The sequence below is a fragment of the Mytilus galloprovincialis genome, chromosome 12 (assembly GCF_965363235.1).
Source record: "Mytilus galloprovincialis chromosome 12, xbMytGall1.hap1.1, whole genome shotgun sequence".
NCBI classification, from domain to species: Eukaryota; Metazoa; Mollusca; class Bivalvia; order Mytilida; family Mytilidae; genus Mytilus; species Mytilus galloprovincialis.
Genome location: NC_134849.1, coordinates 47,539,169 through 47,566,693, shown reverse-complemented (window position 1 = coordinate 47,566,693; position 27,525 = coordinate 47,539,169). Strand labels below are relative to the sequence as shown.

At 33.8% G+C, this 27,525-nt stretch overlaps 1 long non-coding RNA gene across 2 annotated transcripts; it reads right to left on the bottom strand.

Moving 5' to 3' along the window:
* On the bottom strand, nt 1-26,004 carry LOC143054017 (uncharacterized). 2 transcript variants are annotated; one of them, XR_012971542.1, is made up of 8 exons: nt 25,540-26,004; nt 17,989-18,214; nt 14,609-14,735; nt 13,397-13,547; nt 11,281-11,417; nt 7,369-7,465; nt 4,787-4,993; nt 1-3,144 (listed from the first exon to the last, which is right to left on the bottom strand). It is a non-coding gene; the product is annotated as an uncharacterized LOC143054017 (long non-coding RNA). The 2 variants fall into 2 exon arrangements; XR_012971543.1 differs by lacking the exon at nt 7,369-7,465.
* Between the last annotated feature and the right edge of the window lie 1,521 nt (nt 26,005-27,525).

Below are 27,525 nucleotides of genomic sequence, written 5' to 3'. Positions count from 1 at the left end.
TAAAATTACATCCTTTAATGGCGCTTGCAAAACGAAAAAGAGACAGTACCTGTGATTACGATTACATACATGCATATAACAAAATCGTATACGGACTGAACAGTATTTCCGGAACACGGATTCAACCCCCTATATATATTACATCTCCCCGACAAAAGAAAAATGTAAATTTTTCTCAGGGTTGAATTCGCTTTACAATATATATGCACCAACTCATATACCATCTCAAAACACAGCATGAAAAATGACAATTATCTGACGTTGCGAAATCTCAACTTTTGAAAGTTAGTAGTTAAATATATTTTTACAGATCCGAAATTGTTTCGTGATACATGTATCATTGAGTAATAAATTCAACAGAGCCCCTAACTCTTACAATATTGTGAAAATGTCCTATAATGATCACATTTCATAAGTTGCAAGTTTCAAAAAAATATATCAACTATCTCTCACAGAATCATGGTGCACCAAACCCATTTACGCACACACACTCTCATAAAAAATATAAAATTGCTAACAGATAAAACATATCAGAAAGATACAATTCACGGGTTTTATTTTTGAAATTATCTCGATATCACTAACATAGATCCTAGATAATACACTCCTCACAAAAGTTCCAAAAGGACGTTAACTACAGATTTCCGTCTTTATACCATGCAAAAAAAAAAAAACAACAAAAAACAAAAAAAAACATTCTCTCTACATTTTCCTTAATTCGCTCGCTAATGAAACTGTATATCACTATCATGTTTCCTTAAAAATCCACTAAATACAAAATGAACCATATTCATACGATCTCATCAACATATTTCAAAAATAGTAAATATCGATGTTCAATATAAACATACAAAATTCGCTATTCTTCATAGAAAATAATTATTGAATTACAAATCTGAAAACGCAGTACCAACCTTCTGCTATTATGTTACAAAATTAAATAAATCAAATATTAATGACTATTTAATTCAAACTTGATACTTATGTAAATGGAATTGAAATAAAAAATCTACATGTATAAAAGTGCACAAGTGTTTAGCATAATGTCATGTATACGCAATATCAACAATCGTTCATTATTTTCATCAGAATAATAGAAAAATCAAGCAAACATACATAATACGAATTGTTCAAGTATTTTAAAAAGATAAGTAATATCAACATATGCAAAATAAAAAAAATCTTAAGCAGTTAATAAGCAGTTTCCATGTACATGTATATTATATATGCAAACAAACTAATGTCCGTATATTTAAAAAAAAAAGTTCTCATTGAATAACATTGAAATTGGGCTCCGCTCTGTACTGAATTTCATCTGACATCATAGTAACGGATTGTTATGAGATAAATATCACGGACAAAAACATGAAAAGTTCGCCAGAAAAAGTCGTTGTACCATCATCATAGGGCATTGTCATGAGATAAATCTCACGGTCAATAAGTTCAAGAAAAGCATCGCTGTACACAGATTAATAAATTGTCATGAGATAAATCTCACGGACAAAAAGTTCCAGTAAAGCATCACTGTAAACATCCGGGTAACTTGTCATGAGATAAAACTCAAGGACAAAAAGGTTCGAAATAAACATCCTTGTCAAGCATTAAAGTATAAATTGTTCAAAGTGGCAATTGTGTCTTGAATTTTACAACAAAATTCGTTTAATATGTACAAATGAGCATTCCATAAAATTAAACACTGAATAAAACATTTAAAAAACGGTGTATCATGAGGTAAACCTCACGGACACAAAACGACTCATAAAATTTGTGGAGGTAGTCAGCGTTTTATCAAATCACGGGTTTTCTTGTCAAAATCGGACTCCTTTAGCCAACGGGCATTTTGAGCCGGTTCTCCAATAAAATGAACTAAATAACTCATTGTTCCGTCCATAATTTTCCTAGCAAGTATTCGTTTGACTTTGTAAAAACGATTTTCATCACTCGAAACAGTTTTGTCTCCTGAATCGGTGAAACTTTCATCTTTAAACCGAGCTGGTTTCTTTTTTAATCGGGTTGATTTCCGGATTGGGGACTGAATACTTTTCCCTTTGCACTTTTTTGTTTGTTCGTCTGTCGCATTGTTTGAATAATACGCCTGTATGAGATGAATCTCACGTACAGAAAACTGGGATTCATGTGATCAAACATAAGGCAACTTGAAGAAAATCATAATAAAAATATTGTCAATGAAAAACTGTCTATTTTCAGTATATCGGGCACAGAAAAAAATTTGACCACCCACGTGGTTTTCCCACTTCAGTGAAAATTATGGAAAAAAAATGTCAGTTCACATGGTTTCAGTTCAGTTTTACACAAATAAAGTCCTTTGAAATTATATTTAGGGTCCTCCGCCATGTAATAATTCTGTTTGGGGATACGAGAGGCAAAATATTAGGAGCTCATAAAATTACATCCTTTAATGGCGCTTGCAAAACGAAACAGAGACAGTACCTGTGATTACGATTACATACATGTATATAACAAAATCGTATACGGACTGAACAGTATTTCCGGAACGCGGATTCAACCCCCTATATATATATTACAAGTATGTGTGGACTGGGATTCTCTTATAAATAATTCAGGATCCGCCATTGTACGTTACGGTTTTATACGTGCATGGAAAGGTCAATTTCTATATAATTAATATTTATTTAATAATTGTTAGGTGTACGTAACTGTCTGGTATGGTTCATTTGACTTTGACTTCATGTTCAATGTTTTTTGGTTTACAATTGGTTCCATTTATTGTTTTTGTCTTTCAAGTTAGTTGGATGAAGAGAATGAGGCTACGTTGTGAGTAAGTACAATATAGAATAAAACTCATTTACTAAATATTTGCGTACACATATACTGCATATTGCATTAGTGGCTGCTTTCAGTTTTATATCATGTAAAATGGTTAAAATGGTAAATCAAATTAACAAAGTTTGCAGAATGATCAATCCATGTACCATGGCTAATTTCGGATAACGAATTTCATTTCAAAAGGTTGTGGTTCTAGTGTTACGAACGTCTGCTTTCCTTCTGTAGACAAAGTTTGATCAGGGTTAGCCTTTATTAGGTCAAATCGTTGAAGTAATGAAGTAAAAAATAAAAACAATTCTGCTTCACCTAAATGTTTTCCAACACACTGACGGGGTCCTAGAAATATAAGAAGAGACAAGAGCACGTTATACAATAAATGATTGTCGTTTATTTTTTTCCCTACTCACAGACTAGCTTTATTACCAAATGCTATTCGCTGTTATTAATAAATGTTAGAAAAGTCATACTAATCTAATCTTGAATTTCGTTCAAATTCTTTCTTAATTTTGGGAACTCGTTTTAGAAATTCAAATGTGACGTCATTTTCTACTTTGTGCGTTGCACTGGGTTTGGCTAACACGGCTTCATATTTTTGTATGTATCCGTTTTTATTCTGTAGCTAGTCACCAATTCAATTCAATAATGTATATCTATTATATAGTCATTTTATAAAATTTACTGTTTGCAAAAGTATCAATTATTCTAAATAATAAGGATGTTCTTGTCCCAGGCGGATAACCCTGGCCATATTGATCACAACTTTTTGGAACTTTTGGTCCTCGGTAATCTTCTATTTTGTATTAATTTTGGCTTTCAAACTTTGAGCGTAGCTGGTTAGTCTTGTGTAGACGTAGCGCGCGTCTGGTGTATTAAATCTTTAACCTGGAACCTTTGACTAGCTATTACTCGTTTGTTTCTCTGTCCTATATTTTCTCCCATTTATTTGTATTGTAGTCCTGCCATGTAATATTGTCATTTTAATGTTATAATTAACATTGCCATTAAAGAGGGAAGTTTGGCATACCACAAAACAAGGTTCGACCCACAATTTTATTCTTAAAATGCCCTATACCAAGTCAGGAAAATGGCCATTGTTATATTATAGTTTGTTTCTGTGTGTGTTACATTTTAAAATGTTGTGTTTCTGATGTGTCGTAGTTCTCTTATATTTGATACGTTTGCCTCAGTTTAATTGTGTAACCCGGATTTGTTTTTTTCACTATCGATTTATGAATTTCGAACAGCGGTATACTACTGTTGCCTTTATTTAGAAAAGTAAAGAACATGTGGGGATTCAGCTTCAAAACATGACAGTCATGATGTATTGGAACTATCTTAGCAATAATGATAAAATTCACTATGCTACACGGTTCTAGCAAATACCATAAAATCTTCGGATTGCTGTATCCTATTAAAGTACTGAGGATAATGTAAAGTGTATCATTTGAATAACCATACTAGTTATACCAGTAATACTTTTTTTTATTGAAATAATGAAACCATCTGTTTTAAGAGACCACTTAAAGGAGAGCAAGAAATTGGTATCTTAAGACAGATGGTCTCTTAATACAGGTTCAATTTATATGAAATGTAATACATAGGGATATAAAATTTATGGTCTTTTAACACAGGTTTTATACTTGATACAGGTGGTCTCTTAAGGAGGTTTGACTGTAGTTGAAAATGCATGCATCTAAAGTTTCGCTATTTTCTTTCATACAATGGTTTACCAGTATCAGTTGTATTTGTGGTAAAATAATTTAGAAAAAGATTCGTATAAAACTGAACCTAAAGTATGGTTAGTCAACACAAACACTTTTGTTTCACTCGAATATATTTTTCCTATTATAGAATCATTATTTTCGTTTTTTTTATAATGGAATAAAAAACAGGTTAAACATTACAAAACCAAAGACAAACTTTTTAAAATACGTTGTATGTCATTATAAAAAACAAACACAAATTACGAATAACAAACCCAGTGAAAACGGACAGAAATTTTCTCTTCTATGAAAATGACCCTTGTCATCAAGAAATCTTTCAGGACGGAACATTTCTGGTTCGTTCCATACAGTAGGATCAAGATGTACGGACATCAAGTCGCAGAGAAGTATACTCTTCTTTGGGATTAATTTTCCCTCAATATAAATGTCTTCTAGCGTAGTATGGGGAACTGCCATCGGAGCTACAATGTACATATAGATATAAAAGGTACCAGGATTATAAATCAATACTATAATCATGACAAGTTCCGATTGGAAAAAAAGTATTCTTACTAAGATGGCTTTATAACATATACCAATGATTTTCTCAAAGTGTTTAAAGACCATATAAAATAAAAGGTTAATATACAAATACATTGTAACTTTGTGTCGCAGTGTTGTTGTCTCACTAAAAGCCATTATCAGAAATTTTTTCTTTCAAATAACCATTTAGTTGATTATGACCGTGATGAGTATATCTAACAGCAAATGAATCTGAGAGGCTTTGCAGCATAAAATGTATATGTTCCTGACCGTATGAACTAAAATCTAAGCTGTCTTTTGACCTTTTTATATATTTTGGTTGTTTTTTGTCGTTGATGTGTTGTTGTACGTGTCTCTTTTTTTTTATATGTATACTTTGATTCGCATTCAGTCGATTTTCAAGCATTCTTCTAGCTATTCCCTCTTATACAACTAAAAAGAAACTTCTTCAGTCGTCTTAAACCATCCTAAATCGAATCTCTGTATAAAATCATATAACTTACATTTTATCTATAATACTTAAAGAACAAAATAAGGGATTTTTCAGAAAGTTAGGATCAAACGAAAGGAGAAACGGGTTAGAGTTATTTATAGCAAGAACAACGGAATCCTCAAAAAGTATTTATTCTGATGTACATTTGCCAGTACAGTGTAGAACCAGAGGCGGATCCAGGATTTTATGTTAGAGGGAGGTTGGTGCGAACTTATTCTTTTTAAAGTAAAATTATCGAAATGTATCTTTATTTAAGATGTTCGCTAAAAGACTTTATAAGTTGATAGAATATAAATCAAGAAACTAAAAAAAACAGAAAAAGACGTGCCTGTTTTCAAGATATATATCATTGAAAATGTGGCGGAAAATAATTCTTTTTTCATGCTTTTAACATTGGCACTTGTTTTCCTTTCAAAAATGATGGAAAAAATAACAAGGATTTTATAAGATTTTCAAAGATAACATTTTAACTATATAAAATCAAATACTGGAATGAAAAGTAGGGGTAAATGGGCAATTCTTTTAATGACAAGATTGATAAAACCAGAAAATACCGAATATCTAGCAAAAATTATAAAACAACACCCTTTAGCTGAGGAAAGCAAGATGGTTAATGCATTAATTTTTTTTTATCATTCATTAGAATCGAAATAATATTTACGTATTTTGTTTTCAATCTCATTTTGCTTGAAACCCATGCATCTGTATTGGGTATGAATTAAGGTTACGAATATAGTTTTGGCAACATAGTCTATCGGAGTGTAAACCAATCTCCGACGCAGAGATCACATATCCGTTCCGTTCAATACTTTGTAACACTAAACTCATATAAGTGTAGTTTTGCGGAGCATGTATGGAACGGAAATGAACTCTGCGCCGGAGATTGAGTGTAAATCAGAAGTTATAAATGTAACGGGCCAATCCAATTCGAGTATTTGTAGTTATGCAAATTACGCAAGAATTGTTGTTTCAAATTTAAGTTGACATAATTTTTAATACTGCCGCGGGAGCACTCCTTACCCATAAAGAAGGCAAACTTGTACTTGTGTACTGTTTTACCTTTTGTTATGCTCCTGATTGAGATTTTAACTGAGAGGGTTGAGTTTAGTGCTCAGATATACCGGTTTAATCTAGATAAGCGGAATAACGAGTCTTTGATCTTTCTTTTTTAGAGAGATGTGGTAACTAAAAAGGGATTGCATTTATTGAATACTTTGACATATACAAGAGTTCATCCAGCAGCACGAAGCTGATTAACATCACTGTCGTCTTCTGAAATTTCAAGCGGATAAAAACTGTGTGGGGGAAACAATCTCGAGTTCCAAAAGGGGTGCGATACGTGTATTGCGTTACGGGTTTAGCTATACGACATATGGAAGATGACACAGACTGGAGGAATAAACCTTTATTAGATATACAAACTTTCTGTATTAAGATCTAATTATATGATAGACTTGATTAATAACAGTCCTTCAGCAGCGGTATTGATAATTTTGCTTGATAAATGAAAATAACACTTTATAAATGTAAAGCGTTCGTAGCGCTTTTTATTTGTGGGTTAACCTTCATCAGGAATGCTCATAGATACCATCGAAAACCGAAAGCCCATGTGAAGGGCTATAAGATAAAAGGGGACTTTTATGAAAGCTAAACCTGAAATAAACGTAATTTAGAATTAAAGTACGGCTATTATCAGAATGGTTGTTTTCCACAACTTAAGGCCAAACTCTTGATGCATATTGATATTAATATCTTGTTAGCTAATTAACTTATCCCAAAAACTAAATATATGGCTTTAAATAACATGCTATATTTTAATACTTGTTGTCGCAATTCGTTGTATTTCATGTAGTGTAGCATTGACGTACGATAGGTTCTCTCGGTCACTTAGCTGTGGTAGCCTACTGTCTCCTATTACCTTCAATAGACATACGAATTCGAATGAAACATGAATGTGTTCATAGTATCAGATTTTCCACTCGTACTGTCATTATTTATATTCAATTGACCGTGACATTGGGGTCAAAACTGTAATTTGGCATTAAAATTAAGAGGATTATAGTATAGGAAACATGTTTACTAAGTTTCAAGTTGATTGGACTTCAACTTCATCGAAAACTACCTTGACCAAACATCGACATGAAGCGAGCTCTTTCATTCTATATGATCAGTGGACTGCGAACTTGGGGTAAAAACTGCAATTTGGCATTAAAATTAGAAAGATTATATCATAGGGAACTAATTTATAAAGTTTTAAGTTGATTGGACTTCAACTTCATCAAAAACTGCAATGACAAAAAAATTTAACATGAAGCGGGACAGACGGACGGACGGACGAACGGACAAACGAACAGACGCACAGACCGAAAAGCATCACGCCCATATGTGGGTCTCCATAATATATGATTAATTCGCAAGACAAACAGAAGTAAACGATGACAACAGATATAAAACATTATACAAAAATCAAGATCGAAAGATTTAATGTACACGGCCGACACTCGGCTAACCGAGAGTTTGGTCGGTTAATCTATATTGAGTATGTGGCTATATCGGCGGTTGGTCTGTTAATCGGGTTGGTTATACGTCTGTTAAGAGTAAAACTCACAATTTAATGTTAAACTCTGTTAAATATACAGATTTTTGCCATATTATGAGAACCACATCAAAAAAAGAAAAGTGTCTGACAAAATAATATCTATCATAGAACATTTTCCACCAGTTAAAAAAATGCATAGCCTGCGCAGTTTTAAGTAAAACGAAAAGGCGTCTCGCAAGTATGTGGTTTTTATGCTTGTACGCATAGCAATATTTTGGATAAAAGGCTAAAAACATTTTTATATATGATTTAAAGGACACAAAATAGTACTTTGGTTCTAAAAAAAATAATTGTCATTGATAAATATTTCATAATGTTTATATAAGTTGAGTAATACCACATTTAAATGAATATTAGGGGAATACAGTCTGTTAATGGGTTGGACAATTTAAATCGTGTCAGTTAAGAGTTATTTAGCCACGACAATAGTCTTACTACCTTTAGTTTATATTTTCACATTGAAAAAAAAATGAGATGTACTCTTGACGAAAAAATTACAATACGGTGCAACAGTATCCTTATAGAAAGAGAACTTTTATTTTAATTTTATTTCTTTGCATTTCATTGAAGGGTGTGTCACTTCAATATAGCGTTATATGGACTGATTGGCCGCTCGAATTCGCACGAATTTATTATTTACGCCAAGTTATCAATCAGCCTTATATTTTTTTGTCTGTTCAAAGTCTGTAACATCTATGAATCTATCATGTGTTGCAATGCAGCTGGTTAAATTCCATGCGTTTTCTTTGAAATACCAATTTTCTACATCAGGAATAGATCACCTTATGCCGGCGTCACACATTGGCGTATAGACCGACGTGCACCAAACGTACAGAGAAAATTGACAAAGTCGGTATACGTTAGTTGCATGCCATAGGAACGCTTAGCAATCGTTCAAAGCGCGTTGCTCAAGTTTGTAGTACGTCGAAATACAAAAGTAAAATTGAGAAAGGAAATGGGGAATGTGTCAAAGCGACAACAACCCGACCATAGAGCAGGCCAAGGCCACCAATGGGTCTTCAATGTAGAGAGAAACTCCCGCACCCGTAGGCGTCCTTCAGCTGGCCCCTTAAAAAATATGTATACTAGATCACACAAGACTAACAAAGGCTAGAGGCTCCTGACTTGGGACAGGCGCAAAATTGCGGTGGGGATAAACATGTTTATGAGATATCAACTCTCCCCTATTCCTCTAGCCAATGAAGGAAAGTAAATACGCTTGATGAACGCTACAATCCCAGGAAATTTGTATGCAGCATAAAAAACACACAACATACGCCAACATACGTTTCTAGTACGCCCACCGTTTTGCACACGTTACAAATATGATTGCCAGGTTAAATGCATCCAAAATTACTAGCGTATTGGCAGCGTGAATGATTTTGAACACGCCAGTGCTATACGCTGATGTGTGACGCCAGTATTAGTTGTGTTTCCTCAATGCTTTTCAACTTCGTATTTTATTTGGCCTTTTAAACATTTTTTTCGTCACTGATGAGTTTTTCGTAGACAAAACGCGTGTCTGGCGTAAATATAAAATTTCAATCCTGGTATCTATGAGGAGTTTATTTCCGGTATGTATTGTCTTTTGAAATTAATATTACTTTGATATTACACTTTTTGAAACCATTTCTATCAATTTCAGATTCCATTGTCTAAACTTATGTTTCATTGTTCATGTGTTGTTTCCATATATTCTAGCCACTAATCTTGAGTCTATCCCTTTATTCAGATAACACCCCATATAGCAATTAAATTATGCTTGTAATGTCATTCATAACTCTTAACAGACCAATTAACAGACCGAGTTTTATACATCCGACCCATTAACAGACCACATTTTTATCAAAAATTAATTTATGTCACCAAAATACAGTTTTTCGTGTAGATTTTTCACATATTGATGTTAATATGGTAAACAAACATTATGCCTGTCTTCTTTCGATGTTCAAAATATTGCATGCAAGTAAACTCAACTAACTTGTCATTTTTGTGTACATTTTGTGTGTGTAAAATGTGTATAAATTTACTGGTGAGTAACTCGCCTTTTCATTTTATAGATCATTTATTGAAGCTAGAAAAAAAATAATTACACCACTGGATTCAGTTCTCCAAATCGTTTTGTCAGACATGAATAGTTTTTATGATATGAATATAATTAAAAAGTTATACAATGAAACATACTGACCTTGCAATGATTTTCTCGATAACACCTGATTAACAGACTTTAGCCAACCCGATTAACAGACCAACCGCCGATATAGCCGCATACTCAATATAGATTAACCGACCAAACTCTCGGTTAGCCGAGTGTCGGCCGTGATGTAAAGCCTAATTGGATAATTTTCTTATCCCAGTAATAGGTTACCTTAGCCGTATTTGGTAAAACTTTTGGAATGTTGGGTCTTCAATCCTCTTCAACTTTGGACTTGTTTTGGCTTTACAATTATTTTGATTTGAGCGTCACTGATGAGTGTTATGTAGACGAAACGCGCGTCTGGCGTATTTAATTATAATCCTGGCACCTTTGATAACTATTAATACGGTTTCAACCAGTTGCGGCTATATGCTACAAGAAAGTGAGAGGAACATTGAAAGAGACTGAAGTTACTATCGACATTTAAAATCATAAATCGAGAGAAACTGACAACGCAATGTAAAAAAGAAGACAAATATGACATGACAAACCTATTCCCAAACACTACATAGAATCTAAACACAGTGCAACACGACCCCATATAAGTGCGACCGTCACTCATCTCAAATGCTCTACAAGTAGCATCCATCGTATAACAGGGTAATTTTTCTTTTTAGTATTTTGCTTATCCTCAGCAATAACGTCAAAGCGTGATTAGATTTATCATATCCAGCCTATTAATTTGATGACAGCTGCTTCAATTGAAACCCAAATAAAAAAAGAAACTAAGATAAAAATAAAGGTTTGCGTTAACTCGCAAAGTTGAGTATTATACCGCAACGATTTTCGTTAAATCAAAATAGGAAAAATTATACAAAAAAGTTCATGTACTACGCTTCCGTAGAATGCCATATGGAAATTGTAATATCTGCTTACAGAATATCTGCCGATTCCACAGTAAAAAGTATCTATTAACAACAAAACAACATCAACTTACTTCTAGTATCTCTGATCGACATTTGTGCTGAACACCCGGGAACTTTAACATATACAACATGCACCACTGCAATGCAACAGATGTTGTGTCGGTTCCAGCAAAATACATGTCAACAATTGTGTTAAAAAGATAACTTTCTGCCAAAATAAAATATGAATAAAGACGTTTATGTAAGAACAGACAATTTAGAAGAGATATAAGCTCAATATATTTCTCTATAACTCATAGTGCATATATATATATATATATATATATATATATATATATAGATTATCGTTGATTATCTCATAGGGATTGATTTTCTCGCTTGAGCCTGTACGGCGAAAGCGAGAAAAGCAATCGAGTTGAGATGACCAATGATAATCTGTTTATCGCTTTTTTACCTATAACGACGTAGTCAATTTCATGTCAATTCCATTAGCAACGCCACGAACCTCAGTTTCTAGCGACAATTTTCCATCTCAAGCGAAAAGCATGATATGGAAAATTATCACAAAAAAAAGATCACATTAAAAAAAGGATAAATAGCGATAAATATATATATTAGTGTTGTCAACGGTTAACCGGTCGAACGACCGAATACCGAATACCAAAAACGCAAACCGGTTAACCGGACTTTTTCAATTTTAATAGATTTGATATAAATTTGTATTGAAATCATTAGATAGTTATGTTTTATTTAAAAATTGTCGTCGTGGTAATAAATTTAACAGGTCAATTGTCCAGTATATTGATTGCTATTGAATCCCAAAAACATAAAATTAATTAAAACTTGTCTCAGATCGGGGCAAGATCTTAAGGAAACATAATTAGTATAATTACATGTTTTTTAACAGTAACTTTAAATCAGTAATACGATTAAATTTTGCGATTTACTTCATTATTTCGTTTTTGATCAAATATTGTGTAGGCCTACATCTGAATATGCAACCTCCGTCGTGCAAGGCGTTGTCTAACTTTAAACGAAATGCTAACCCAAAAATTGTGAAATGTAGACCAATGTGAATGTACTCAATGTATGCGTGATAGTACGAGTGACATGCTTAGTAATCATTTCAAATCGAAACCCTCAACAATATGTTCGGAGACAACAAGAGAAAAGGAAAGAATAATCGGTTTCAGACATATTCAATTCTACGAGTTCAAGAAGGTTTCTTTTTTTTCAATCTGAAGTTGGTAAAAACGATATAGTTGATAAGGTGTATTTGATTTTTAAAAGTCAACCTTCGTCAGGAATCTCACAGACAAGCCTTATAATGCCAACAAAGGACAAACTTGAATTCTAAAAGCATACATTGATGACTTGGATGGAAGGTTGTCACATTGACACTCATACCACATCTTATATCTATGTGTAGGGTACTATAGATAACTAGGCTTTCAAACACCAACTTAAAAAAAACTACCGGTTAACCGGTTAATCGATTATCCGAGTAACCGGTTAGGCAAAAGTGTCCGTTTTGACAACACTAATTATATAATATATATAAGAAATCCGGTTGTGGTGTTCACATTTTAGCACCTCATGTTTGTTATTTACCATATTTGCCGCAAGTTTATTGTTTTCTATTAGGTATTAAATTGACATAAAGATCCCCTTTGTTACATCTTGTGATTAAATCATTTTAAAATCGTCAATGGCAGTTAGCAGTGTTTAAGATTATCAGTTGTTCGACAGGTTAGTCCAATGCGTTTTGTGAAAAATATACTTTTTTACATTTTTGGTCTTTTTGAAAATGTTGTTTGTACTGTATTTAAACCCCTTTTCCAAAAATTTGTTTAACATGAACACGTATTAAACTGATGTTTTTATCCAACTTAATCGTAGGTTTGAACGGTGTTTTCAATTAAGACTTGTTCATATTCATTTCGTTTGGGCTTGTATTATATTTTCCCTCCGGTTTATATAATCCGTTCATCCTATTTTGACCCTTTGAAATTCAAGAGTCTGTCCTAAATTGAGGTAAATTAAATGGCCTTCCAAATACTTTTCGATCCTTATATTCGAAATCCGGATATGGTGTAAAAAATTAGCATCTCATGCTACCTGATATTCGTTAAATTGCTACCTGATATTAGTAGTTAAAATGCTACCTGATATTCGTTAAATTTCTACCTGATATTTTCGAATCCTGTTTTCCTTCCTGAGCAAGGTAAAGATCAAGAAAATTTCTGATAACACAAGGATCGAAAGTTAGTCTCTGTTTATCTATTCGTCTTCGTATATACTTCTTCGTCTCATTGAAACGTTCGACAGCAGCTTGAAGCTGTAAAAGAGGTTTATTTCGTTTATTTGGCAATCATTACAGAACTGCCGAGTGAATGTTATCAATGAAGACTTTGTCTAGTTTTTGTCCTACAGATACCCTTAAAACATGATACATGATTTACATATATCCCGCTTCAATTGTTTGCATCTGTCCCAAGTCAGGAATCTGATGTTCAGTGGTTGTCGTGTTTATGTGGTTCCTAAGTGATTCTCGTTTATCGTTTTTTATATAGATTATCTATTCATCTAGACCATTGGTTTTCCCGTTTGAATGGTTTCACAATAGTAATTGTTGGGGCCTTTTATAGCTTGCTGTACGGTGTAATCCTGGGCTCCGTGTTAAAGATCGTACCTTGACCTATAATGGTTTACTTTTATAATTGTGACTTGGATGGAAAGTTGTCTCATTGGCACTCATACCACATCTTCCTATATCTATCTATATTTATTTTACACTATTAGTTTTGGAGGTCTTATAGATTGCTGTTTGGTGTGAGCCAAGGCTCTGTCTTGAAGGCTGTACTTTGACGTGAAATGATTTACCTTTTACACATTGTGGTATGATTAAGAATTGTCTCATTGGCACACATGCCACACCTTCTTGTTTATATTAAACAAGCAGTAAATAATTAAAGATTGTTAGGTTTAAAATTTAAACATAGATGGACACGCTAACGCTTACCCTGTCGACACATGGACTCGTTTGTAATGGAGTGCATACGATTCCTGAAGTTTGTAATGGAGTGCGTGCGATTCCTGAAGTTTTAAGGATTTGTTTCCTATCTAGTTTGATATCTTCTAAATGGATTGATGCGATTTGAACATCGGTAAATTACTGTTGCCTCTTATCTATGCTAATTTGTTAACGTTTCTTTTCCTGACCAATGTGTTGTTTATTGTCTTGACGTTAAGCTATTTGTATCTTCTAGGGTTTTTTTTTAAGAGGGGTGGTATTAGTGATTAAAACGCTTTGTGTGAACTCTCTCTAGAGGGCCACTTCCATAATAACATTTACATTCATAAGCGGCAAAAGAAATAATGTTAAAAGATATGAACTACCTGATTATTTGTACGAAAAACTTCTAAAATTGGGAAGAAATTATCAGGCCTGAAAGGCGAATTTTGCTCTATAATAAACTGCACGTTCTCTAAAAGTCTAATGAAATCTGGATCTTCGTGGTCAAATCTAGGAATGTAAAGTAAGATAATTAGTTTATAATAATCGATATAGATGCGAAGAGATATTATCAAAATATGAAACTGGTTAAAATATATGTAATAAGTATAGCCAATGGTAATAGAGTTATTTGTGCGAGAATAAAATATTTGACTGGCGTCTAGATATTTTCAATGTTCAGGGCATAACATCAAAGCAATGAAGGAAAGTCGGTGGAAATAGAAAAAACAAAGAAACAAAGGATACGGGGTATCCATCTATGACACAAAATCAGTACATAAACAGCCAAACAAAATACTCAAAAAGAAAAGAAAATTATTATTTTTGATGAATACATAATTCAACGTTACCCAAGACTTCAGGTTCGAACATACGAAAGATGTAAAAAGAAAATGTAGATACATTGTAATGTAATAGTTAAAGGTACCAGGATTAAAATTTAATACGCCAGACAATCGTTTTGTCCACACAAGACCCACCAGTGATGCCCAGATCAAAACAGACTGAGTCATAAAGCAAAACAAATACAAAATAGTTATCAAAGGTACCAGGATTATAATTTAATACGCAAGACACGCTTTTCGTCCACACAAGACCCACCAGTGACGTCCATCAAAACAGACTTAGTCACAAAGCCAAACAAGTACAAATCGAAGAGCATTCAGGACCAAAAATTCCCAAAAGTTGTGCCAAATACGGCTAAGGAAATCTATTTCTGGGATAAAGAAAGTCCTCAGTCTTTCGAAAAATTCAAAACCTTGTAACAGGAAATTAAAAAAAAAAATGACCATATAACTGATACTGATGTAAATACCGCAGTGCTAACTACTGGGCTGGCGATACCCTCGGGACGAAACTTCCACCAGCAGTGGCATCGACCTAGTGGTGTAATAGCTTTCAAAGGTACCAGGATTATAATTTAATACGTCAGACGCGCGTTTCGTATACACAAGACCCATCAGTGACGCCCTGAACAAAACAGCCACAAAGCCAAACATAAACTTATAAGAACCAATTCACGAATGCTAAACAGGTATTAAATCTGGGTCAAATATTCTGGAAGCCGAATGAACTGAATTGTAAATTATCAGCGCAATTAAATTATGACAATGTCAAAGGAATTTAAAAAGAACAAAAATTCCAAATTAAGTGATATTATTTTCCCACAACCATCACATCTTTTGTGCGATTCGACACCTCAGCCGGACCATATTTCACTGCATTATACTACTGTTGATATCGAACATTTAAACCCATACAAACAGATGGCCGAAAAAAAAACAAAAACAAAAAAACGTCTCTTTCATATCACGAATTTCTTTTTCTCGAAAGAAAACACTTACGAGCAATATACTGACCAACTTTAGAAACGCATCATTCAAATTACACATTACGCATGAAATACTAAATAGAATATAAAGTTGATTCGTTTCTTAATCGTCTTAAGCTGGGGTCACACATTCACGATTTTTACTGCCGTCCTTGACAGGACTATTTCCGATTAAAATGTGTCATGTGGCAGATTTCATCATCTGTAGAGATTTGTCATTGCTGGTTTTTTTTTTTTTGTTTTTTTTTTTTGACGATTGAGTCCAGATTGCATCCCGAATGCAAATTGCTTTGACGAAACAGTCCCGTTATTAATCCGAAATTCGACAAAAATACCCTCGTATGAGTCCCGACAATTACAGAACACAATATACGTGTCCAGACAAAGCCGTTTGCAATGCGGTGCAGCAGACTGTGATAGGATTGTGTTCCGACAGTACCTGATCATCCCAAATGTGGTGACAGTTTTCTTACGGATATCTTTCGTCAGCGTCGGTTTACTGTCTGGTCACTGTCTGATGTCTGTCGGGTCGCATTCGGCAGAAATGAGACGCTGTCGGGATAGATTCGGTCGTTTTTAACCATGGGAAAGATGCAATTCGGATAGGAATCGGGTTGAGAACAGGATAATTGAGACAACTTTGGATGGAAACGGCTGAATTTGGACACTTCCTGAACAATATCTTATTGTTGTCTTGATAAAAAAAAAAAATGTTTGTACAAATTTTGTTAAAAGTTTGAATTTCCATTCACGATTTACAAGATCTTGATCAGACTTGATAAAAATAAATGTTTTCACAAATTTTATTAAAAGTTTGAATTTCCATTCACGATTTACAAGATCTTGATCAGACTTTTAACAAATCATTAACGGTAATGCTCCAAGGACGGCAGCAAAAATCGTGAATATTTGACCCCAGCCTTTAAAGGTAACTGTGAAATTCGAATTTTCGCTCATTTCCACCCATTTAGTCTGTTATAAACGGTATGCAGAAATGTGTTGTACACTGAAACCTGTATGTACAATACTATAATACTAAGAATGTTGTCTGCTACACTGGTTGTTAATATATTAATAATTACATTAGATGTAGGTTTCATTATAATACGTTATTCTGATTGGCCAACTGCACATCACGTGTTATTCCTTACGCAATGCAATTGCATTACACAATAAAACTTATCATTCATGTTAACACGAGGTGCCACAATAAAGTGCACAGGTGAATTAAATAAAAAATTGATAAAATTCGTATTTTCATGATCCTAGTTTAAAAATGTAATTATAAGTATTGAATGCTTCTTTTTGTAACTTCATAGGGTTGTAAAAGCGTTGACCGTGCGCACATTTTTAGAATGAAGCGCTTCCGCGCTTCATACAAAATGTACTTCGGTCAACGCTTTTACACCCCAATGAAGTTACAAAAAGAAGCATTCAATTCTTAAATGATAAGTGTAGGAATTAACTTGCATGCATTATACAAACATAGTTCAGGTTTAAACAGAAAATGATCGGATTGAAAACTGGTACCATTTTAATGCGTGATCTTGCAGTGAGTTCTTCTTTGCTTCTAATATATGAAGTAATAGCATCTCTTTTCTGAAAAATAGTAGACGAAATGCGATCGGGTTGGGAGGTGGTGTATAGTTGATACTTTTTTTTTTGTAATCAATTCAATTTTCAGTCTTGATCAATGAAACTTCACATATACTTTTTTTGGTTGCACAAATATTAGAGTTGTCCAAGTGATAGAATGGTACTGTTTGCAGATCCCATCCCATCATTTTAACTGATAAAATTTTCGGATCCCTTTGTCAGTTCAGTTTATACCCTGTGCACATCATATTAAAATGGTCGCTAAAAAGTTTTTTTTTTTTTTTCTTAAGTAATATAAAATAATATAATTTTTATTACTATAATGTTTATACAAACCGATCCCCGAAAATTATATTTGAAACAACATTCGATGCAACTTTTGGAAATAGTTTGCTAGCATCGATTGAGGAATTTTGACTTTTGGAGAAAAAATCAACCAGGTATCGTGTTTCCTCATGAATTCTCTCTTCAATCGATTTTGTTCCAACCCCAAAATCTTTCAATGCTGCCACAGTAAATTTACGTCCAGCTACCCATTCCTGTCCATTGCTAAACACTAAACCTAAAATGAGCTTTATTCATTTAGATTTACACATGTATTAGATTAAATAATATCAACTATCATGCCAATAAAAAAACTAATTTTTTTTTTTTGGTTGAAAAACTGATAAAAAAAAATGAAAACCTATAAATTCACCAGCCGTTATATTCTATAATATATTATATTGTACAATGTCCGCTGAGACCTTCACTCTGTCAAATAAGTGTCTTTCTTTTAAAAAAAAATCAACTGATATTTAAGCTAACTCAATACATTAAGGTTTGTTTTTCGGAATGTGTCCTGTATATATGTCACACGGCATAAACATAAAGTAGGAGGATCTGGAATGGGTCTTCGAAACGAGAAAAAATAGGCCAGTTCTATAGAATAGAGAATAATGGGCCTGTTCTACAGAATAGAGAATAATGGACCTGTTCTACAGAATAGAGAATAATGGGCCAGTTCTATAGAATAGAGAATAATGGATCAGTTCTACATAATAGAGATTAATGGGCCAGTTCTACAGAATAGAGAATAATGGGCCTGTTCTACAGAATAGAGAATAATGGACCTGTTCCTCCAAATAGAGAATAATGGGCCTGTTCCTCCAAATAGAGAATAATGGGCCAGTTCTACAGATTAGAGAATAATGGAATAGTTCTATAGAATAGTGAATAATGGACCAGTTCTACAGAATATCTAGAATAATGGGCCAGTTCTACAGAATAGAGAATAATGGGCCAGATCTACAGAATAGAGAATAATGGGCCAGTTCTTCAGAATAGAGAATAATGGCCCAGTTCTATAGCATAGTGAATAATGTTCCAATTCTACAGAATAGAGAATAATGGGTCAGTTCTATAGAATAGAGAATAATGGACCAGTTCTATAGAATAGTGAGTAATGGACCAGTTCTACAGAATAGTAATGGACCAGTTCTATAGAACAGTGAATAATGGACCAATTCTACAGAATAGAGACTAATGGGCAAGTTCTATAGAATAGTGATTAATGGACCAGTTCTATAGAATAGAGAATAATGGGCCAGTTCTACAGAATAGAGAATAATGGGCCAGTTCTACAGAATAGTGAATAATGGACCAATTCTACATAATAGAGAATAATGGGCCAGTTCTATAGAATAGAGAATAATGGACCAGTTCTATAGAATAGAGAATAATGGGCCAGTTCTAAAGAATAGAGAATAATGGACCAGTTCTATAGAATAGAGAATAATGGACCAATTCTACAGAATAGTGAATAATGGACCAATTCTACAGAATAGAGAATAATGGGCCAGTTCTATAGAATAGAGAATAATGGACCAGTTCTACAGAATAGAGAATAATGGGCCAGTTCTACAGAATAGTGAATAATGGACCAATTCTACAGAATAGAGAATAATGGGCCAGTTCTATAGAATAGAGAATAATGGACCAGTTCTATAGAATAGAGAATAATGGGCCAGTTCTAAAGAATAGAGAATAATGGACCAGTTCTATAGAATAGAGAATAATGGACCAATTCTACAGAATAGTGAATAATGGACCAATTCTACAGAATAGAGAATAATGGGCCAGTTCTACAGAATAGAGAATAATGGACCAGTTCTATAGAATAGAGAATAATGGGCCAGTTCTACAGAATAGTGAATAATGGACCTGTTCTACAGAATAGAGAATAATGGGCCAGTTCTATAGAATAGAGAATAATGGATCAGTTCTACATAATAGAGATTAATGGGCCAGTTCTACAGAATAGAGAATAATGGGCCTGTTCTACAGAATAGAGAATAATGGACCTGTTCCTCCAAATAGAGAATAATGGGCCTGTTCCTCCAAATAGAGAATAATGGGCCAGTTCTACAGATTAGAGAATAATGGAATAGTTCTATAGAATAGTGAATAATGGACCAGTTCTACAGAATATCTAGAATAATGGGCCAGTTCTACAGAATAGAGAATAATGGGCCAGATCTACAGAATAGAGAATAATGGGCCAGTTCTTCAGAATAGAGAATAATGGCCCAGTTCTATAGCATAGTGAATAATGTTCCAATTCTACAGAATAGAGAATAATGGGTCAGTTCTATAGAATAGAGAATAATGGACCAGTTCTATAGAATAGTGAGTAATGGACCAGTTCTACAGAATAGTAATGGACCAGTTCTATAGAACAGTGAATAATGGACCAATTCTACAGAATAGAGACTAATGGGCAAGTTCTATAGAATAGTGATTAATGGACCAGTTCTATAGAATAGAGAATAATGGGCCAGTTCTACAGAATAGAGAATAATGGGCCAGTTCTACAGAATAGTGAATAATGGACCAATTCTACAGAATAGAGAATAATGGGCCAGTTCTATAGAATAGAGAATAATGGACCAGTTCTATAGAATAGAGAATAATGGGCCAGTTCTAAAGAATAGAGAATAATGGACCAGTTCTATAGAATAGAGAATAATGGACCAATTCTACAGAATAGTGAATAATGGACCAATTCTACAGAATAGAGAATAATGGGCCAGTTCTATAGAATAGAGAATAATGGACCAGTTCTACAGAATAGAGAATAATGGGCCAGTTCTACAGAATAGTGAATAATGGACCAATTCTACAGAATAGAGAATAATGGGCCAGTTCTATAGAATAGAGAATAATGGACCAGTTCTATAGAATAGAGAATAATGGGCCAGTTCTAAAGAATAGAGAATAATGGACCAGTTCTATAGAATAGAGAATAATGGACCAATTCTACAGAATAGTGAATAATGGACCAATTCTACAGAATAGAGAATAATGGGCCAGTTCTATAGAATAGAGAATAATGGACCAGTTCTATAGAATAGAGAATAATGGACCAGTTCTACAGAATAGAGAATAATGGGCCAGTTCTATAGAATAGAGAATAATGGATCAGTTCTACATAATAGAGATTAATGGGCCAGTTCTACAGAATAGAGAATAATGGGCCTGTTCTACAGAATAGAGAATAATGGACCTGTTCCTCCAAATAGAGAATAATGGGCCTGTTCCTCCAAATAGAGAATAATGGGCCAGTTCTACAGATTAGAGAATAATGGAATAGTTCTATAGAATAGTGAATAATGGACCAGTTCTACAGAATATCTAGAATAATGGGCCAGTTCTACAGAATAGAGAATAATGGGCCAGATCTACAGAATAGAGAATAATGGGCCAGTTCTTCAGAATAGAGAATAATGGCCCAGTTCTATAGCATAGTGAATAATGTTCCAATTCTACAGAATAGAGAATAATGGGTCAGTTCTATAGAATAGAGAATAATGGACCAGTTCTATAGAATAGTGAGTAATGGACCAGTTCTACAGAATAGTAATGGACCAGTTCTATAGAACAGTGAATAATGGACCAGTTCTACAGAATAGTGAATAATGGACCAATTCTACAGAATAGAGACTAATGGGCAAGTTCTATAGAATAGTGATTAATGGACCAGTTCTATAGAATAGAGAATAATGGGCCAGTTCTACAGAATAGTGAATAATGGACCAATTCTACAGAATAGAGAATAATGGGCCAGTTCTATAGAATAGAGAATAATGGACCAGTTCTATAGAATAGAGAATAATGGGCCAGTTCTAAAGAATAGAGAATAATGGACCAGTTCTATAGAATAGAGAATAATGGGCCAGTTCTACAGAATAGTGAATAATGTTCCAGTTCTATAGAATAGAGAATAATGGGCCAGTTCTATAGAATAGAGAATAATGGACCAGTTCTATAGAATAGAGAATAATGGACCAGTTCTATAGAATAGAGAATAATGGGCCAGTTCTATAGAATAGAGAATAATGGACCAGTTCTATAGAATAGAGAATAATGGGCCAGTTCTACAGAATAGTGAATAATGGACCTATTCTACAGAATAGAGAATAATGGACCAGTTCTATAGAATAGTGAATAATGGACCTATTCTACAGAATAGAGAATAATGGGCCAGTTCTAAAGAATAGAGAATAATGGGCCAGTTCTACAGAATAGAGAATAATGGGCCTGTTCTATAGAATAGAGAATAATGGGCCTGTTCTATAGAATAGAGAATAATGGGCCAGTTCTACAGAATAGAGAATAATGGACCAGTTCTATAGAATAGAGAATAATGGACCAGTTCTATAGAATAGAGAATAATGGGCCAGTTCTACAGAATAGAGAATAATGGGCCAGTTCTATAGAATAGTGAATAATGGACCTATTCTACAGAATAGAGAATAATGGGCCAGTTCTAAAGAATAGAGAATAATGGGCCAGTTCTACAGAGTAGAGAATAATGGGCCTGTTCTATAGAATAGAGAATAATGGGCCTGTTCTATAGAATAGAGAATAATGGGCCAGTTCTACAGAATAGAGAATAATGGACCAGTTCTATAGAATAGAGAATAATGGACCAGTTCTATAGAATAGAGAATAATGGGCCAGTTCTACAGAATAGAGAATAATGGGCCAGTTCTACAGAATAGTGAATAATGGACCAATTCTACAGAATAGAGAATAATGGACCAGTTCTATAGAATAGTGAATAATGGACCTATTCTACAGAATAGAGAATAATGGGCCAGTTCTAAAGAATAGAGAATAATGGACCAGTTCTATAGAATAGAGAATAATGGGCCAGTTCTACAGAATAGAGAATAATGGGCCTGTTCTATAGAATAGAGAATAATGGGCCAGTTCTACAGAATAGAGACTAATGGGCAAGTTCTACAGAATAGAGAATAATGGGCCAGTTCTATAGAATAGAGAATAATGGGCCTGTTCTATAGAATAGAGAATAATGGGCCAGTTCTACAGAATAGAGACTAATGGGCAAGTTCTAAAGAATAGAGAATAATGGACCAGTTCTATAGAATAGAGAATAATGGGCCAGTTCTACAGAATAGTGAATAATGGACCAATTCTACAGAATAGAGAATAATGGACCAGTTCTATAGAATAGTGAATAATGGACCTATTCTACAGAATAGAGAATAATGGGCCAGTTCTAAAGAATAGAGAATAATGGACCAGTTCTATAGAATAGAGAATAATGGGCCAGTTCTACAGAATAGAGAATAATGGGCCAGTTCTACAGAATAGAGAATAATGGGCCAGTTCTATAGAATAGAGAATAATGGGCCAGTTCTACAGAATAGAGAATAATGGACCAGTTCGTTAGAATAGAGAATAATGGACCAGTTCTATAGAATAGTGAATAATGGACCTATTCTACAGAATAGAGAATAATGGGCCAGTTCTAAAGAATAGAGAATAATGGACCAGTTCTATAGAATAGAGAATAATGGGCCAGTTCTACAGAATAGAGAATAATGGGCCAGTTCTACAGAATAGAGAATAATGGGCCAGTTCTACAGAATAGAGAATAATGGGCCAGTTCTACAGAATAGAGAATAATGGACCAGTTCGTTAAAATAGAGAATAATGGACCAGTTCTATAGAATAGTGAATAATGGACCAATTCTACAGAAAAGAGAATAATGGGCCAGTTCTATAGAATAGAGAAAAATGGACCAGTTCTATAGAATAGAGAATAATGGACCAGTTCTATAGAATAGAGAATAATTAGCCAATTCTACAGAATAGAGAATAATGGGCCAGTTCTACAGAATAGAGAATAATGGGCCAGTTCTACAAAATAGAGAATAATCATGGGCCAGTTCTACAGAATAGAGAATAATGGGCCAATTCTAGAGAACAAATAGGGAAACAGTATAAAATAAAAGGACCAAAAAAAATAAAGAATAGAGAATAATATAAAAATTAGAGAATAATGGGCCAATTATACAGAACAAATAAGGGAACAGTATAGAATTAAAAACCAATTGTTCAGAGAATAATTGAAGGTCTTTTCACCAGTTAATATCTATTTTGACATCAAAATATTAAAAATCAGTCTAAAATGTCAGTTCATATGGCTTTATGATGTAAAGATATGAATTTAAAGCAAAGGTCAAAATCTAGAACGTCAAATAAACCTATGACCTTGACCTCAATTTCAAGGTCACAAACTGAAGATCTCAAATCAAAAGACCCTAGGTCTCTAATATGTATGGTTAATAATTTATATCACTTTACACATAATTTTAGATATGATAGGGCCGAAAACTCCCATTCATTGTCTACGCACCCTTTCAACTAAAATTATTAAGTTACAATATGTCGCAACTAACAATTTATACAAAATAATTTGTCGATATCTTATAAGGTTAATGAAAATGAGTGAAAATAAGCCAAATTCAAAAAATAGAATATGACCTTGACCTTTGACCTTGATCTCATTTTCATTTTTTTTGGACCAAGGACCTCAACTCAAAAGATCCTAGGTCTCTATCACTTATGGTTTACAAGATAGAAATGCATATCACTTATATCAAATGCATAAGGGGAAATAACTCTCATATGGAGTGTTCATATCGCTTCGGTCAAAATAGGACAAATCATGCAAAGGATATAACGAGCATTTTTGTAAAATAAATTTGTCGTAATCTTTTACGGTTGCGAAGGAGTTGTGGACACAAGGAAAGCAGTGTTTGGGGAGATAACTCCTACAAAGAAAAGTATTTGGTGACGCAGGGTAAATTTCAAAAGCGCATAAACTGTTCGATATCATATACCAAATATCTAAGCGACATATTGCGAAACAAATATTTATCGCAAGAACAAAATTAGGCGGAAGAAAAAAAAAATAATCAGAAGAAAAACAATAGGTCTTTCCACAGTAAAGTGGAAAGACCTAATAAAAGGACAAAAAAAATAATGAATAGAGAATAATAGGCCAATTCAACGGAACAAATAAGGAAATAGAATGGAATAAAAGGACCCGAAAGAAGAATGGAGATTAATATAAAGAATAAAGAATAATAATTCTGTGCTAAAGTATGAAGCATAGAGAATAGTTCGGTGCTAAATATAAAAAATAGAGAATGATGGGCAAAAACATACAAACCCTCGATAAACATTAAAAGTTCTATTGTAAAAAAAAAATAATATCGAAGTCGTAGACAAACTGACATTGGCTATGTTAATAATAGTACAACGACAAAAAGGCAAGCAAGCTCATAGAAAACTAAAGATCAATTGCACGAATCCCCCTCCCCCAAACAAAAAATAAAGAAACAGGTTAATGTCTGAAATACGGATTTGCATAAACCAAGTACTTTAACCTGCAGATTTTTAAGTACATGTAACAGTTTGATGGGCGTTTCATATGGTATAAATTCAATGTTATTGTATTGAATATTTGCTATTGGGCGTGAAACACCAAGCAGACATATTGCAATGTTTATCACAAAATACTAAACAACTTACTAGCTTGTCCTTTAAGCAGCTTCACGAATGATCGTAGCCATAGCGGTCTGAACTTAGTTTTATCGCCATATTTTACCAGGACATCGTGTATTAATTTAAATCCGAAACAAAGTACAAAAGACTGTGATCCAAGTGTGAAATAGACAATATCTCCATACTTCATTCTCAGTTCTAAGAACAGTTTGTTCGGGTTCTTGGTTCGTAGTAACATCGGAAGGTTTCCAACAATTGGCCATGGTATAGGTCCAGGAATATTCACTCTGCCATTTAAGTAAGTATTCCACATAATGTAAGTTGTTGATAAAGCTATTGTAAATATAAAAAATGAAGATAAATTCAAATAGTTAAATAGGTTAAAACAATGGCTCAACATGTTGTTGTGTAGGTCAAACAAAGGAATACAGCGTTCACAATAAGTTCTGAGTTATCAATAAACACAGACTTGTTTACTTCTATACTGTTTGTTATCTAAAAATCTCATGACTGTGATACCCTTTATCATGCACTATAAATAAACATGTTATGTTATTACTTTTTGTTAACTAGGTGAAGGCTAAGTGATCTTTTATAGACTGTAAAAGATATATTTGTCTTTTCGTTGTTTTTCGTTGTTGTTTTTTCTCTCCATGAAACAGGTGACGAAACGAACCAAGTGTGCATATGTTTAAACATTTTGGATGCCATGACTATCGCCAATGAAACAGTTTGAAGGAAGACACCGCATTCTACCTGGACAAATTATTCTGACTCCGAGCCGACAAGTATTCTACTTCTACTTCTACCGGATAATGGCCACAATCAACAAACGGAATATTTTGCCATGACTTCGGTGCGCATACGGACCCCCCTTTTCCCTCGCAAATATTGTTTGAATTTATATCAGCTTTGTCACCGAGGCGTAAAAATTCTCAACTGACGGTTCTGATACAACTCCAGAAGGGAGAGTGTTCCAATATTTGATGGTACGTTGAAAGAAGGAATATTTCCGGAAATCACTTGATGCAGCTAACATTCGGAAGCTTCTGCCTTGCAAATTTCTTGATAGTCGTTTAGGTGGCATCAGACGAACGTCCTTTGTCACTGCAACTTTGGCATTAACGATTTTGAAAGCATGGTGAGTCTTGCATCTTTTTACCTTTGTTCCAGAGATCTCCTTTCTAAGTGTTTTAGCATTTTACTTGCACTCGAGTGATTATGGTGTTTTTTCATCACATATCTTGCTGCTCGTCTTTGTATCATCTGTAGTCAGTCAATCTCTGTTTTGTCGTATAGATCCCATACCGGACTCCCGTATTCTGTTATAGGTTTTACAAGTGCCTTATATGCATGTTCCTTTACAGAAATAGAGCGTAAATTCAGGTTTCGTTTTAGGAAACCAATTGTTCTATTGGTTTTGATGTATATGTTGTTAATATGGTCTTTCCATTTTAAATCGGATGTGAATGTGCAGCCTCGGTATTTGGCACTATAGACAGGTTGTAAAATGTGACAATGAAGCTTGTACGATGTTTCAATGGCATTGTTTTAGTTTTGTTCATACTTCATCGACGACCTTCCGTATTCGAGGCAAATACACTACCACGAAATCATCGAGTCGGTTTTCACGGACGGAAAGACATGTACAGTAATTGGTAAAGGGCACCACTCGACTAGTCGACATTGTCTTGAAAAAAACTAGACTTAAACAGAATTGAACCATCATATCCTAACAAATTATTCCCCAACAAATCTGGAAAAATTCATGGAGGTCCAGTCTATCGTCGTTCCAATTCTTAATAAATTTATAAGATGATTTGAATACTGTCAATCATTGAGCAATAAAGGGACAAATAAATTATGAAATAATAAATTTTTAAAGCCATATATAATGAATTGCCTGATAGTTAGGTTCGTGAACATTGCATTAGTATTTTGCAATGCCTCTAGCTTTTTCTGGGGCAATGAATAAAACAATCGAATATCGCAGAATCCGTTTGTCTATCTTAA